General features: G+C 37.5%; 2 protein-coding genes across 2 annotated transcripts in view; both read left to right on the forward strand.

The window, feature by feature from the left end:
- The window catches only part of tnnt2e (troponin T2e, cardiac), a 296,670-nt gene that overhangs the window by 205,071 nt on the left and 74,237 nt on the right, over positions 1-17,362 (forward strand). The window lies entirely within an intron of this gene.
- The window catches only part of cald1a (caldesmon 1a), a 70,388-nt gene continuing 63,953 nt past the window's right edge, over positions 10,928-17,362 (forward strand). The window contains exon 1 of the mRNA XM_053508562.1: positions 10,928-11,053. The gene's annotated coding sequence lies outside the window, so the exon portion shown is untranslated. The remainder of the gene's footprint in view (positions 11,054-17,362) is intronic.

The raw sequence follows: 17,362 nt of genomic DNA on the forward strand, positions 1-17,362 counted from the left end.
TTTTACACAGTAAATCACATTTTTCACTTACAATAGGATAGTTTATTGTTGTCCTTTACTGGTGTTCACTGTAATTCGTCAAATACAACTTTAGCATTCTTTTCAGAAATTTAAATGTTATTAACAAGTTCCCTTTCCCACTGGGTATGAACATAAGGTTACACACATGTAAAATTCCTTTTGTTATTTCTCCCCTTAAGACAAGCAAAAGATTTTTAACCCAATTGAGACAGATTTTTTATTTATCTTGCACAAGTCAGGTAATGGGTATTAAAGAAATAACAGATAGAACAAATGGCACCATTTTAAAAAGTTGGAAAGGGTTAGAAATTCTAGCAATGACCAGTAATGCAACCTGTAAGCAAACTGTCCTCCCGCACAGAGAGGAGGTGGATAAGGAAAGAAGCAAAGATTAATCCAAAGATCATAAAGAAATGAACAATTCAATCCCAACTGATTTGTTGGGATTGAATCAATGCAACTATGATATTTTAGTATAGCTGAATCAGTACAAATGTGATATTTTTAAAATTGGAATATTTTGAACATGGGTACATAAAAAAAATAGATGATATATCTCATTGTGAGATTAGCATATCTTAATCAAATATAACACTAATTAGCTTGTCTTTAGAAGGTTTTATAGATTTCAATCTTTACATGTTAAGCATTTCACTGCATATCGTACTGTGTATGACTGTGTATGTGACAAAAAAAATTTGAATTTATTTATTTTATTAATTGTCAGATAATTTACACATTGATTATTAGATTATTTCAAGCTTGAAATTGTTTGTGTATATATTAATATATAATTAATAATTATCCATCTATCCATCTATCTATCTATGCATATATACTATAACTACTGTAAATGTCCTTAAAGTACTACAAATCCTTGAATATATAAATTACATAATTACCCTAATTATAGTCATATACAGTATGTGCACACATGATACCCAAATCAACTACAGAATCATATACATAAAAAAACTAAAGTATAAAAGTAAATGTAACTACTTATATACTATATGTATTAATTTATTAATTAAGTTGTAATTACATAGCTTCTAGGTTAACACACACACACACACACACATATATATGGTGGGCATAGATTAATTTTTTTAATCTAGATTAATCTCACTGTAATTTTGGAATTAATATAGATTAATCTAGATTAAAATGGCTCATTTGAAGTCTGCCGAAGACATATATGTGTGCTACCCAAATAATGACAAAAAGTAAGTCTTTGAGAACAGGTTTGCATCACAAACTGCTTGAGAAAGCTGTTCTACTATGATAATTGGTGATGAAAATAAATTATGTTTTATAAGATGTACTTGTGTTTACTAACTGTTTATTCAGTTAAACATGAGTTTTGAACTGTAGGCGTACATAAGAGGTCGTGATGAACTGTTTACAGTCAGTAGCTTTGTGTCAATCAGTCCAAGCTCTATTTTTGCTTCTTCCACCAGTCACTCAGGCAGACCAGCTTTTTCACATTTTCTGGTAACAAACTAGATCTGCTCTTCTGCACAATATGGCCTGCTAAAGAAAAAAGTCTCTCGCATGGGACAGTTGTGGCAGGAGTCCCCAAATATTTTTTTGTAAGTCGCTCTGGATAAGAGCGTCTGCCAAATGCCTAAATGTAAATGTAAATGTAAATATTTACGGGCAATGTGGGCCATCTTACCATAGACAGCAGTGTTCTCCGACCACTACTTCAGTGGACACTGAACTAGACTAGCACTGGGCTCTACCTTGTACATCTCCACAGTATTGTCTTCTGGTGTCTTCTCATCTGATTCAACACAGGGCAAATGCTCGAATGGCAGTATCCTCCCTGCTGCCACCATATTAGGAGCGCTGTCTGTTCCAATAGTGCTGATTTTGTCAGCTATCCCCCACTGATTAGCGACATTGAGAAACTGCCTGGCACACGCTTCTGCAAAGTGACGCTCCTTTGTTTTCATCACACCTAACGGACAGACAAAGTAGATCAGAATAAGTTCACTACTAGTAGGTAGTGGTAGAGGTAGTTATCGTTGTTGACAGATGTCCAGTGGTCCCCAGTCAGTGCTACACACCTCGCCTCTACCATCTTCTCGTCTTTTGCGGCTTTCTCTGCGGCGTGCTGGTCATGTATTAACCTCATGATAGTTTGCCTCGCAGGTAGTTTGTAAGATGGGTCACCTGTTGTCACCTGGAGAACAAGCTCGAGCCCATCATCTTCAACCACGCTGATGGGCCGGCAGCTGGTGGCAATCCACTGGGCAAGGAGATTAGTTAGCTTGCCTGATAGAGCTGTGCTGACGGGCTTACCTCGGTTGCACTCAAACATAGTAGTTTAACGATGACTCTTCCCCTGCACTACATTAGTGCTTGGCCCGGCATCTTCCGCATTAGCTAAGGGATGCTTTGCGTTTGGGTGGTACTTGAAACTGGAAGAACTCCTACAGTAAACTAATTCCGCATTGCACACGGTGCAAACAACCTTAGTCTTGTCGAGGTTTCCATTGGGAAGCTTCTTAAAAATAAATTTTTCCTGAAGCAAACCCGGCGGCTTCATAGCTGCATCCATGTTAGCACGTAACGTTTGATGTGGTAGTTCATAGTAGGCACACAGTAGTACACACAGGTTTGAAGACTCGTTCTCGCCCCCTACAGTGCAATTCGGCTAGGTATACATCCGCGCTAAAATATCAAGGTGAAAGTCATCATAGCTTGCGTAGTATAGATGCAGCTCCCAACCCAACTTTGTGAATAGATTAACGGCGATATTTATATATGTGTGTGTGTGTGTGTGTGTGTGTTAACATAGAAACTATGTAATTACAACTTAATTATTAAATTAATAAATAATTACAAACTTCTATTAATCCATCTTTTGTACTGTAGACAGTTTTGACTGGACGTAAATTCACTTTCCCGGGAAAGCTTTCACACATTGTTCTGTGGACCATTTTGCTGTGAAATGGGTTACAAAGCTTTGTTTTATCTTGCTGAACAGTTACGCAGCTGCAAGCAATGGTGGATCGACAGAAAGTATCCGCGGACTTGCAGTCAGAGCATTAAACAGTGTGTTAGCACTGTCGCAATATGTACTATGAGGATTTTGTCCATGTTTTGAGTTTATGCAAGACGGCGGTCTGCAGAGTAAATGAACTGTAGATTAACAGTACATGTTTCTGTTAGATTTTTCAGTTCATTTTGAGTTTCTTCAGTTAATACATTAAACACATAAAATTCTCAGTAAACATTTAATCTGTTAATATTACTTGCAGTAAATAATCTTACTCAATTTGTAAAGTATTTGTATGTACTTTTATTGTGCTTTATGCTTTCTGATTTTTTTATATTATTATTAAACTGTCTCTTGTTTAGTCTACTGGGTAGTTTATTCAGTTTAGCATTACATCTTTGTGAATTCATGATGGTAACATATTTCATGTGAATCTATTTTTTCACTAGTCAAAGGTTGCCAGTCACATTAAGTTCATACATTTTGCAGCTGAGACTGATGGATTTCTTGGAATATGCTTGTGACCTTATAAAGGCAGGACATTTCTGTGGACAAAAGCAGAATTTTTAACATTTCAGAGACGAGTGGATTTAAGAAAGTCAGTGATTGTTTTAAATCTTTTAGCCTGATTTTGAACCTGTGATAACAAAGTGTGGTTTTGTCTATAACAATCATTTCTAACGTAGGCCAACTGCAAAGTGAGTAGAGAAAGCAAAGTAATAGACCTACAGACCAGTGGTGGCTGGTGCGAAAAAAATGTGAGCGGGGGGCACAAACTAAATTAAAAATTAAACTTTTAATAATCGCCTGTAAATAGCCATTTATCAGGTGATTAAGCATCATTACTACTAATATAAAATAATGACATGACTTACATTACATCCAGTCAGCCAGCTCCACTTGCCATAAGAAGTGCTGGAAAAGCACAAAGTGTAACCTCGACTGTGATCATTTGATTGCTGCTTAATTAGACGATCACATCGATCTGGTTCAAGCTCTTTAACTTTTTACTTTCTTCATTTCTTTGCATACACAAACACTAATGAATTTTAAAAAATACAGGGGAATATTGTGACTAAATGACTTTATTTCATTATTAAAATAAATAATTATTATGATAAATAATTACATGTTAAAGTAGCATTCTTTTCCATCTAACTTTAAGGGGACGGCAGATCTCCCCTAGCTTCCCAATGGGAACACGAGAGGTGATTCATAAACTTTACTGAACAGAATGTTTCAAGATGATAACAATATAATTAACTCACCTCTCCAGGGTCCTTAGTTCAATCCTGAGCTTAGGTTACTGTCACATGTTCTCTCCATTTAAATGTGGGTATTGTTTAGATTCTCTGCTTTCCTCTGGCCTTCCAAAAACATGCCAGTAGGAGGATTGACTATGCTACATTACCCTGAATGTTAATAGGTGTGCCCATAACGACCTGTGATGAATCTGCACTGTATCCCTGATGTCATCCTGCTTTATCCATGCCGAGTGTTCTCAGATCCACTGTGACCCTGACCATGATAAAGCACTTATTATTAAAAAATATTGAGTTACAAACCTGTTAATTATTAAATTCAAGTGTTTCAATCAGGCACATTGTCCCCAGTAAAGGTCAATAATCTTAAGACTGTAGTATACCAAGACATCTTGGGCAATGCTATGCTAACTTTGAGGCAACAGTTTGGGAAAGGGGCTTTTCTATTCCAAAATAACTGTACCCCGGTGCACAAAAGGCCTAATTAAGACATGGTTTGATGCATTCGGTGTGGAAGAACTTGACTGGCCCGCTCAGAGCCCTGACCTCAACCCCATGCAGCATCTTTGGGGTGAACTGGAATGAAGATTGCAAGCCAAGCCCTCAGTGAATACTCTAGAGCCTGTCCCAGGAGGCTTAGGGCACGAGGCAGGGTACACCGCAGACAGGGTGCCAATCCATCACAGGGCACACACATATACACACACTCACACACTGTGAATGCCAATTAGCCTAATTGCAAGTTTTTGGACTGTGGGAGGAAACCGAAGTACCCGGAGGGAACCCACCAAGCACAGGAAAAACACGCAAACTCTATGCACACAGAGACAGGAATCAAGCCTGGCCGGGAATCGAGCCCGGACCCTGGAGGTGCAAGGCAACAGTGCTAACCACTACACCACCGTGCCGCCTACAGCTCAAACTAATAATGTAAAAATAATTCATACAAAATAAAAAGGTAAAATAAAACAAATAAAACTGTACTGTAGTTACTAAAGAACAGTCACTACACTTGTACATGAAAAAAAAATGCTTAAACACACACACACAATGTTATTGTAAACAGTACACGCATGCACGGATGCTGACTATACGAGTGACGCACATGCACTGAGTCTAAGTATGGGAGATGATTGCCCATAATCCACCAGTGCGAGAGAGAGAAGAACCATTGGCTAAGTTGTGATCATGTGACTCTCAGCAGACAAAGTGTATACGTACTACAGTACTCATATATCAAGACCTGGTTAAAATTGAAGTTAAATTTGATTAAAAAATTTAGCTTGTCTTGCAAAATGCTTGCAGACCAAGTTATTCACAATCCGAGGTTCCACTGTATATGTATTTAGATACAATGTCATTGTGGGTTTGGCTAAATACTTTTGCCAGATACTTATACAGACATACTTTGTATGTAATCATTTGTGGTTTTAGTCTCATCCTTATTATCACCAAGGCTTATTCTGATATGTGAACCCGACTATATGCCAAGTAAAATGACTCTCTTGACAATTTTTTTTTTTTTGTACTCACATTGTTTTTTTGACTAGAGGCTTGTATTAGGAGACTCATAAGAAGTGGGATGAACAGTGCTGCACATGCCTTTGTTTAAGATGACTATTTTTACATCTGCTTGAATCATTATCTTTTTTTTAAGTCACAGTACTTTTACTCAGGTTTTTAGCGCTCTGTATAGGCATTTCCACTCAATCCACTTTGATGGATGTGTTTTTGTATAAGTTGGGCCTGGTGATGATGAAATATCAGCTGAAAAGATCGCAAGGCCTGTTACATGTTAAAAGACCCACCCCAGAGGCCAGCTCAGGCAGGATACTGCTGAATGTTTAGTTTTACAGGAGCGTTTGCAATGCATTATACGTAACCGATCATAATAAATCATTTTCCATAATGGTGGAAGGAAATTAGCCATGCAGTGGCTGGTAGGGACAAGCACGGGGAAAGTTCAGGGCTCTAGCTATTATGCAGTTTTAAAACCCAAGTTTCCATATGAGAGTGTAACATTTCAGGACATCGAGATTTATTCCGTCCTCAAAGGCCAGCCTTGCAGAAATGAAAAAAACACGTGGCACTGAGCTACTTTTACTGCCAGCTCTCGTTTTAGATTTTGTGCTAAAAAAGAGCACATATGAGCTTTTAGACCGTATAATGCAAAGATAACCTATAACTAGAGTACAAACATCTGCTTATTTTGCATATAACCTTAGGATATTTTGCATTGTCAAATAGTATATTACTTAAATTCTCTTTAATTGCTTACAAATCTAAAACAACACCGATCCCTATAATCTGCTGCTTTGTATACTTTCATCACAGCAGTTTGTATTGTGAAAGCTATTCAGTTATATATCTTATCACTGTTAGATAGCTATCATGATATTATTATTATCATTATTATTATTATGGGCATTCAAGGACGCCTTACAAATGATGTTTTTCCATCGCACATCATTCTATGTGAACTCCAAAAATTGTTGTGCATGAATATTTCCAGGAGATCAGCAGTTTCTAAAATACTCAAACATAACCCCAATGGCAGCAACTATTTAAAGCTTTCAATCTGTATCTGCATGATCGAATGCATTGTGCTGTCTCCCCATAATAGCCTGACTGGATAGTTGTATGAATGGTTTTAATTCTACTTCAGTGAAATTTATCACCCGATGTTAATTGGTAAATCGTAAATTATACATGATTGAATTTTATTAGCCAATTTAAAGTTTTTTTTTTTTATATTTGGCTCTTTATAAAGCAGACCTGGCAAACCTGGTTCTCGTAGCTATTATCTGTTTTGTCCTGACTGATTAAGAGAAGGTCAGCACTCTATATTAGCTTTATGCATTATAACCAATAGCAAGAGTTGAGCTGTTACTACATGCTCCTCACACTGTGTAAAACTCCCAGCAAGCGCAGAATGATGTCGAGAAAGGCTGATGAATGCAGGCAATTGAACCATCCTGAGAATGTAATTGCACATTGCACATACAAGGCAACATTGTTCAAAAATTACCTACCATCACAAAACCGTTCATGACCATCGTGTGAAAAATAAGCTGGCCTGAAATAAAACAAGGCCATGTGCTGTGGGGTAAGAGACAAGATGTTGGCATGCTGCAGCCTTCCCTCTTTTTCACTAGGCTACTAAAGTGTTCATACCTCCAACAGTCTATTTTAAACGAGGTCAGACATAGACACAGATGGGGTCTTTGTTGTTTCAGGGCCATTCTGAGCAGGAAAAATTATTTTTGATACTTACTGAGTTGCCTAATATGTCCAAAAGTTCATACTGATCACTGGACACAAGTGAGATCATACGTAGAATGAGTTTCTATAAACATAACCTACTGCTGAGATAAATATGTGAAATCACTGGGGTAATTATAGACCACAGTCAATCTCTTAGCTCAAGAGACTAATAATCACATGGCGGTATCTTGTTATTTACCAAATTATATATAAAAGAAAGGGATTTTACTGCTAACTGATTCCTTTGTGTGGGGGAATTTTTTTTCTCCTGAATTATTTTGTTGCTCTAATTTCATTAAAGGAGTATGTGCAACGCAAGCAAATTATTATTACACAGGGTGATGTTTGCTTTCTGTGTTTCAGATGTTTGAATATTGGGTGTTTCTCCTTGATTTTTTTTTTATACTGCGAAAACACACACACACACCGCACACACACACACAGTAAAAAAAAAACATCTATTTGACTTTGGAATTCATTCATATACTTGCTGCTTATCGTTCCAGAATGTATAATAGAGATTGTCTTCTATCATCTGCGATGACAGCTGCAGTGAGTAATACAATTTTTTTGTTGATGTGTGTCATGTTGTCTACCAAGAGAGAGCAGTTCTGTGAACACTAGGCCAAATTAAAATTCCTGCAGTGTTCCAAGAACAAGATATACAAAATGGTTTGAAGCATTATAATAATGTAGGTATAGTAATGTTCTGAATTGTTACATAAAAATAATCACAACACATTGTTCAAAGGTAATTGTAAATCTCCGAGAAAAAAATAATCTAAAGCTGGTTAGATGAGGTTTCTTTTTAATCGAATCAAGCATCTTGTATCCTGACAACCCATTCTGTCATAGGACCGAATTTTTGCAGAAGAACAGTACAAAATGAGCATTGGTTGTACATTGTTTAGCCCCAGAGAAACCAAGTATTCAATCTGTTGGGTTATTTAAAAAAAAAACTGGCTGAATACAAGCAGAAAATATATCTCATGCTGGATTACTATAGCCTTCTGAGGGTATCACATGGGCCTCTAATTGTAGAGGCTGGTGGGTAGTTTGGGCACCTTTCCGCATTGTAAATCCAAAGGCGTAGAGTTTCTTTCACTTTCCAGCATAAATTAGCCCTGAGTTAAATGTTTAAACAGACCGCCACCCTGTCTTTCGCCAAGATGAACGTTGCCTATGATCCACACTGACAGTGGCTTAGTTTTCGAATGAGGTTTCATCAGAGATCACCAAAAAAGGACATTCTGCAAGCCAGGCTGGCTGTTTCCTCCATTTCCTAAAATGCTGCATGTATTGGTATTTGAACCTTTTTTTCTCCTTTCTTAGTGCCAGTTTGACAGATTGTTCCTTTAATTGTTCCTTTAAAAAATCCTGGCTTGCTTTATTTTGGCAAGAAGACCCAATATTTTAAAGCTATCAGCGAGCAGTCAGTGAGCAAACTTAAACTGTTCCAAACAATTCTGAAAAAAGTGATGTGCAATTCACTAGTGACTCTGAGTGTATCAGGTGAATCCTTTAACACGCTATACTTATTTAAAATATTAACATATTAACTTCCTTATTATCATTACATTGATCAGTCATATAATTGAAATGCAAAACATTAAACCAATATTTTGTAAGTTCTCCTTGTGCCACCAGGACAGCTCTGTCCCCTCGGTGTATCACAGCACGGTGGCAGATCCTTTGGGTGCTGTGGGTTGCGGGATGGGGCCTCCATGGTTTGGACTTTTTTGTTCAGAGCATTCCATGATTGTTCAATCGGATTAAAATCTGGGGAATTTGGAGGCTGAATCAACAATCTTGAACTAATGAGCAGCAGGTTGTGATGCACTGGGTGTTCTGATACATTTCTATCCAGCTTTACTTTTTTCAGCAATTTGTGCTACATTGGCTTTTTTGTAGGATCAGACTAGACAACTCATCTGTCAACGACAATTCACCTGTACTGTGTACACATGTAATTGTGAGCCACAGTTGTTGTTTTTTTCTAAATCATATAAAATAGGTTGCTAATCACAATTATACATGATACATGAAAAAATCACTCACTGTGAAACCCTAAATATTTAACTTCAAATTGTATCCACCTTAGTCCAAGGGAAATCCAAAATAATCCTTAATCTTTATGATTAACATGTGATCTTCAGGGCACCCAAGGCTCATTTGTGCCTCTGGAAAGTGGGGCCTGGCCTGTCTGGTCTAAGCCAGCAGAGGAAATGGTGTGACACTGATTGCTGAAGAGGTTTGATGCTGTGTGTGGTTGAGGGGTGTCGGAGCATTTGGTACATTGCTGTTTGTTGTGTGTGGCGTTTGGTGGGCAGGGAGTTCAGAATTTGTTGATTTGTCCCCTAAGATCCCCAGATCTTAGTCCAGTTGGACATCCGAGGGATGTGATGGACTAGCAGGTCTGATCCTTGCACTTAGCAGCACATTAAAGATTGTGGATTTACGCCTGGAGGGGTCAAGGCAGCTTTGATGGCACAAGGGGGAACTGCGCATAATGCTATGTGGTTTTAACATTATGGCTGATAAGTATACTTTTTCTCCATTTTTGGAGAAAACGTTATGCATACAGTGTTTTTGTTTGCTTTACAAACTTTAACGTGTTCTTATGAACTGCATACACTATATGAAGAGAAGTATTTGACCAAACCTGTTAATTATTCAATTCAGGTATTTTGATCAGGTCCCTTATCCATCATTAAGGGCAATCTTAATGCTTTAGCATACTGTACTAAGACATCTCGGTTTGTAGCAGCAGTTTGGAAAAGCCCCTTTCCTATTCCAACATGACCGTGCCCCAGTGAACAAAGCAAGGTCTATAAAGACTATGATGAACTTGACTGGCCCATGACCTAAACCCCATCGAGTGCCTGTGGGATGAACTGGAACAAAGATTGCAAGCCAGGCTTTCTCGTCCAATATTCGTGCCTGACCTCATAAATGCTCTACAAAATGAATGGGCACAAATTACCACAGAAACACTTTAAAATATTGTGGAGTGTTTCAAAAAGAGTGGAAGCTGTTATACCCGCAAAAGGAGAGCCAACTCAATACTGAAGGATATGTATTTGGATACAATACAAAAACAAATACTTTTGTCTATATACTGTTTAGTTGTGTTTAACATGGATTCTCTGGCAATAAAAAACACATATTGTTAAGTAAACATTTTCTGAGTTGCTGATAATGTTCCCAGAAACTGCATATTGTTATTTAGAATTATATTAAACAAATTATATACAGTGTTTAGCGCATTTAACTTAGTATCCCGTTTAGATTCATTTATAAGTTTCTTTGTAGGCGTGACTCATTTCCGGCATGTCGTAAACGCTGTACGGGGCAGTTGCTGGGCCGTGTTTAAAGGGAGGAGCTTAATGAAAAAGCGCATCAGACTCTCGGTTATTGAAGAGAGAGAAGCCTGAGCGGAAATCTCCTAAAGTCCCTGCTTTATAGGCTAAAACTCAGCCAGATTTGCATTCAGTGGCGGGTAAGTTGAGAAGCATTGAGAAAGTTGTGAATTATTTAAGCGACTTGACAGTATTTGCACAAAGGAGAAAAGTTTTTGTTCTGCGTCTGTCCGTTATGTCGCGCGCTGTAGAGAAACTTGCATGCTCTGCATCTGATGCTGTCAGAGTCTCTGTTTGTTTGGTGATGTTGTTTTCCTGATCTATGTTAAAGCATGTGGAAGTTTTTAGATGCATTTCTGTTTTGTTTTCAGAAAAACCTGTTTGTCATTTTTATTGCCCAGGCAGAAGTTTAATGATTAATTATAATTAATAATTATTAGAAATCAAGCCTGGGGTGAAGAATATAGGATTTTATTTAGATTTTTTTTAAAGCCTATAACAATCATATTTTTCTTATTGTTTATGTTTTATACATTTTAAAAGTTCTATAATGAAAGTAGTTACTGTAAATCAAACTGAATTTGTGTGTGCTTTGTTTAATATATGCAAGGTTTATAATTATATAACATTATAGAATTATGAGATGTATAGATTACAAATGCTTTTTTTTTGTGGCAAAATTTAAATTCTGTGATTGAACGTAAGATTCAAGGTGATACCATGGTGCAGCAGTTCAGTTCTGAGCTCTGGTTACTCTAGAACTCTGTGTGTTGTTCCAGATGTTCACTCTGTGTCAGTGTGGGTTTTTATTTGGGTTCTCCAGTTTTATCCAACCTCTCTTAAAGACACTGGTTGGTGGACTGGCTTCATTAAATTGTCCCCAAGTGTGTGCATGTATGTGTGTGAGTACAACGATGGACTGTTGTCATGTCCAGACTGAGTTCCTGTTTTTCCATGGATAGCCTCTGAAATTCATATTTTCCAAAATTTTTAATTGTTGGCTTTTCAAAGAATAAAAAAAAATCAAGTTATTGAGTCTTTGCGCTTTTAGTATTTTAAAATTTAAAATCTTAATGTGAAGAACTCTACATGCCTTTGAAACTTCAGGATTTAAAATTTTATCTGCTAGAATTTAATCTCCTAACATTGTTTAAAAAGCAATAAAAAAAAGCAGGAAAAAATTCAGATTTGTTAGAGTAGTTTTAACTTCAGATAAAAAAAAAAAAATCAATTAAATATTCAAGTGAAATATTCTTATACAGTATCTTGCCAAACCTATGGATAATTTCTTAAAAAAAAAAATTGTAAGCGAAAATATCTTGTTCTATTTGTAGAGAATTTAAGCAATAAATTCCTAAAATGTCGCAAACTTACCTGCCAATAGAACAAGAAATATTTCGCTTTTAATGTTAGTAAAATTTTTCTAGAAGAAAGCTCAATAATCTTTCATTTGGTTTATTGTAATCTTATTTGATGTAATCTTACTTTATGGCCAGATTTAGGAGTATTTTACTTGCTAAGATGTCATTTTTTGCAGTGCACATTTGGTAGCCCCTAGTAAAATTATCCTTAATCGTTTTTCCTACTTGTGCATACACAGCAAAATTCCCAGGTTGGTACAGTATTGTGCTGAATACATATTTTACATTTGTCCTTAAATAAACATCCACAATGTAGAATCACTCCTGGGTGATTGTGTTTATTTCCTTGCACTCCAGGACTCACTCATTGAAAACTCAGTGTTAAACTGAGCACCATGTTATCCAAACCCACAGTCTCTTGTTCAACACACTTTTTCTTTCTTGCTGTCGATAATTGTGTAGTCAAGGTAAGTTTATTTTTTCAATCTTTGGAAGGGTTCCCTAATTTCAGCCAGGCATAGAGAACTGGAACATGAGACACTTTTTACAACTGATCTTTTGCTATTACACCTTTACCCAGTTTTAATACTTTTTAACATCAAATACCGTTGTCCTGTCTAGTTAGCATACACTGTCCTGTGTATTTGCCCTTTATGCAGTTGATGCCCTATGGTCCTAAAGAAACAGCATTTCATTCTTGTGTACGAGCTATATAGAGGCGTGACAATCAAAACCTATGTGAGTTGAGATGACTTCTGGGCTGGATTTTGGGTGCGATCGACTGATGGACTTTACTTACTGAGACATTAGTAGCATCATCTGTGCTGTAGCCAATATTCTGGCTAAATTCCCCTTCCTTGTTCTCTTCCCAAAATATTTGCGGTGTGCTGTTGCCAGTCACGAACATTTTCGTATTGTTTCATCTGTTTTCTGTTGTGGTATTGTGGACAGGCCGGGGCTGGTGAATGGGAGAGTGGTTTGCTTTGCTAAGTGAATTCTCTGTGCTTATTATTGCGTAGTAAAGTAACTTGTGGATTTTAATAACACTATTGACCATCCCATTAAATGCCATCATAGTACAGAAATACCCCAGATGCCTTTTGGGAAACCAAGATAATTGAGTTTACCATCTTGATGACATCCATGTGAATCATGGTAAAGTTGATCTAGGAACAGTTTTGTTGTGTTGTCCAGAGTGATGGTCAAGGTTGTGTGTAAATCCTGATGTACTGTATAGGTAGCAATGTAGTTTCTCGAGCAGTGAGCCAGGACAGTAATTGGCCATGAAACTGGATCTGATAACAGTGTGGAGCAGTTTGGAAAATATGAGGGGAATGCCCGTGCCTTATAAGGAACAGATTGAACCTGGTGACAGATGATTGAAATAGCCTCTGGAATGCACAACTACACCATTTTCTCTCATTTTAACCCTCTCGATTTGTCTCTGTCTTTCTCGTGCTCTCTTCATTGCTATTTACTTTTGCTATAATGTGAGGGTGCTTGGAGCCCAGAGGAATCTTGTGGTAATTCTACACAATGATAATGAAGCTTTGCCACAGGCATGGCTGGGGCAGGATGTAGAGAACACTACTCTGCATTTCCGGAGTCTAGGCCCTTCAGGTCCAGGCTGAAAAGCACAACTTCAACACAAAAGCTGATCCGAGAGCAGAGCTGCCTGTTGAAGGTTTTAAACGGACCCTATTTATGGCTGACACCAGCCTAAATTGTTCTGCTTTGGTTGATAACCAACATACACTGCCTGGGCAAACAGATTTCAGTCAATCTCTTTTAGCTTTGATTACAGAAAACAAGGTGGTGACGAGTTCATGAGTGAAAATGACTCCACATGCTCCCAGAAACACTCTTTCACAGTTTGAATCCTGGAATATACCCATGTCATCAGGGAAAAAAAAATCTTTATTGCCACGTAACATTGCTGAGCCTAGACCTGAGCAACTGAAGTAACCCCAGAGCTTTACACTTCCTCAGTAACACACTTACAACTTTACCAAGTGATTAAGTAATCTCCATTCATGATATTTTTTTTTAATTTCTTTTGCAGAGTCGACGGTTCAGCACTATCCTTCCCGATCTCCTTTTTTCTTTTCTTTGCTTCATGAAGCAAAATAATTTGATCTTTCTGAAATAGTGACTTTTTTGCCCAGGCAGTGTACTGTATCAAATTGTGTATCAAAAAATATTTTTGAGCTTGTTGAGTCTTTTCTTTTCTTTCAAAATATATAATTATGCTATCTGACTTTGTAATTAGAGAGTTTGGATCTGAACACTTCTAATTAACTGTTAGCAAAACCCTTTTCTTAATTTCAGGGTATCACACAAAAGTGGAATTGCTTTCTCTTGAAAATGACACACATACTGTATGTCTGGATATACTGTAAGAAGTACTCAAAGGCAAAAAAAAAAGAATGCAAGAACATTTTTTAGCTGGATCCATGTAAAATAATATTGAGAAAATGTTTACTTTGGACAACCATCGTGAAAGTTCAATTAACTTTCTGTTACAATGATTAACACCGAAGAAGAAAGCTCAAGGGGTGCAATCCAGCAACTCTGACCACATCATGTTCTGCACTAGCTGTGATCTGCTTTTAACCTGATACTCTGTACTTTGTAGGTGGACTGAACTAGGTCCTGGTTATCCACGTGTGTAACTCAGTGCATTTTTGCCTGCTTTGAGGTATTTTAATGATCTGCTTAACTCTTAACTGGTTATGACGATGGAGAATTGGGAGGAAGGGAGGGCACCAATCTAGCACATTCCTCGATTGTGAGATCAGAGCTGTCTGAAACCTTAGCGCATGTTTATTTAGGTCCCTGAAAATATCCAATAAGTGCCTTGCAGATGTTTTGATTGTAATATACTGTGTAAATCTGAAATTCCTCTTTAGCTTTCCTATTTTCAACCAGTCCTTCAGTGAAAACCTTTTTTTTTTTTTTTTTTTTTTTGGTAATGTGGTCTGCTTTTTTTCGACATGGTTGCAGTTTTCAGCAAAAAAAGTGGGATTTTGGAATAGAAACAGTGAGTTGGATCAAGACTATGTAAGCCTTAAGTAGGGAGACTTGAAGTAAGCCAGAACTGCTGATGTGCAAGGATTTCTTTCAGATGATGGATAACGCTGACGGATGAGTTCTTTTCGCTCCGCTGCCCGAGGGTTCAGCCCTGTTAGATTTAGAAATAAATCCTCTTTGTAGAGGGCACATGGTTGAAGTTGTAGTTTAAACATCTATGATTATCCTGGTTATGTGCAGTACAGTGTACAGTGGTGTATTTTAAAGCACACAGTTAACATCACACAAAAGTTAAGTCTTTTTATTCTATTTTAGTAAACTTGACCATGCAAATGATTCTCCAACAACTTGAATATTTCATTAAACTGCTCTTAATTCCTATTACTTTGTAGTAAGCTGTTACCCAGTAATGTCAAATTCACAAAATATTATATTGATAAAGTTGATGAACTGGACCCTCATCCTCTGGTCATCTGATAAAACAGCTACAGGAAATGTCTAAGTGACTCCATTTTCGTTTCTCATCCAGCTTCTTCCCAATGGGGACAAACTAAACAAACATCTAATCAAGGCTTGGATAACATACTTCTGCTGAAGTGGCATGTAAGGTCCTCATTTGATGACATATTTGAGAAATTATAGTATTAGAATAGACCAGCCATTTAAAAAAAGAACACTGGTACCACTACATTTTCATGCAATTATCCCCAATCATGTGAAAGCAGCACAGTGTATAAAATCAGACAAAGACAGGTCAAGAGAAACAGTTAATGCTTAAACTAAACATCAGAGTGAGTGGCATGCACACCCGAAAGTCCCTAGGGTTTACACAGAATGGTGCGAAAAACAAAAAGCTTCCTTCTTCCACAGGAGGAAATGCCTTGTTGATGAGTGAGCTCAGAGGAGAATAGCCAGACTGATTCAAGCTGACAGGAAGGCTCCAGTAACTCAAACGATCTTTGCAATGGTGGTTAGCAGAAAAGCATTTCAGATAACATGCTAAAACGTAAGGTAGATGGGCTACTACAACAGCAGATTACCACCCCAGGTTCCAACTGTCAGTCAAAAACCGAGGCTATAGTAGGAAAGGGGTTACTGTAAACTGGATACTGTAGGTGAAGACTGGAAGAAAAGATCAAGCAATGATGTTTTTCCTGTATTCTATTACTGTATGGGTTTAAATTTTTTATATAAACTGTAACTGAAGCTCCTGATCTGTATGTGGATGATATTATGAATTGCCCTGCAGATTCTGATTCTTTGATTGGATGAATGATAAAATGAATGGCGAGTGTACTTTTATAGACTGCTATGTATAAAAGTTGGCTTATAATGTATGATGTGATGCAACCTATTGTAGTAGCGCAAAGTAATTTTATTCTCAGAGCTGTGGGGTCGATGTACACGGACAAAGGGTAGACAGACCACTGACAACACTCAGTGGATAGGCCAACTGACAGTAGTCAAAAAAATCTGCTTTTCTATATTTACTACACTGTTGACAACTGTTTCTTTTAGACATTGCTTTGAATATATTTGGCCTGACTGAGCATTATACTGCTCTATGCCAGTGTGAGTTTTCTCCAGCTGATGGCTGGTTTAGCTACACCAAAGTGCCCCTGAGTCTAGATCAGTCAGTACGTTTACATGCACAATTAAGTGGAGCTATGGTTATAACACCAGTAGGCCATGTATTTAGAATACTTTATCCTATCCTATTATACAAGTACGGTAGGGAAATCCATTTATTGATTGAAGTATGTCTGACTCTGCTATGATGGGTGGCGATATGCGCCCTTTCAGCTTGCTAATATTGTATTTTCAGTTGATCATTACATGCACCAAAACAATGAGCAAACAAGTTAGCTAATGGCAAACTGGTAACCTGTCAAACAGTGGAAACATGGTCAGCTTTACTGCTCTGTACATTTTGTAAGTGCTATATGCATTATGGTTCTGGTCAAATGACACAGACGTTAGTGGCAGCAACCCTATTCCATATTTTGTTCGTTTTCTGGGTCAAAGCACGGGTTACCTAGGCCGATTTCGGTTGTATGT

Source organism: Clarias gariepinus, chromosome 12 (genome assembly GCF_024256425.1).
Source record: "Clarias gariepinus isolate MV-2021 ecotype Netherlands chromosome 12, CGAR_prim_01v2, whole genome shotgun sequence".
Lineage (NCBI taxonomy): Eukaryota > Metazoa > Chordata > Actinopteri > Siluriformes > Clariidae > Clarias > Clarias gariepinus.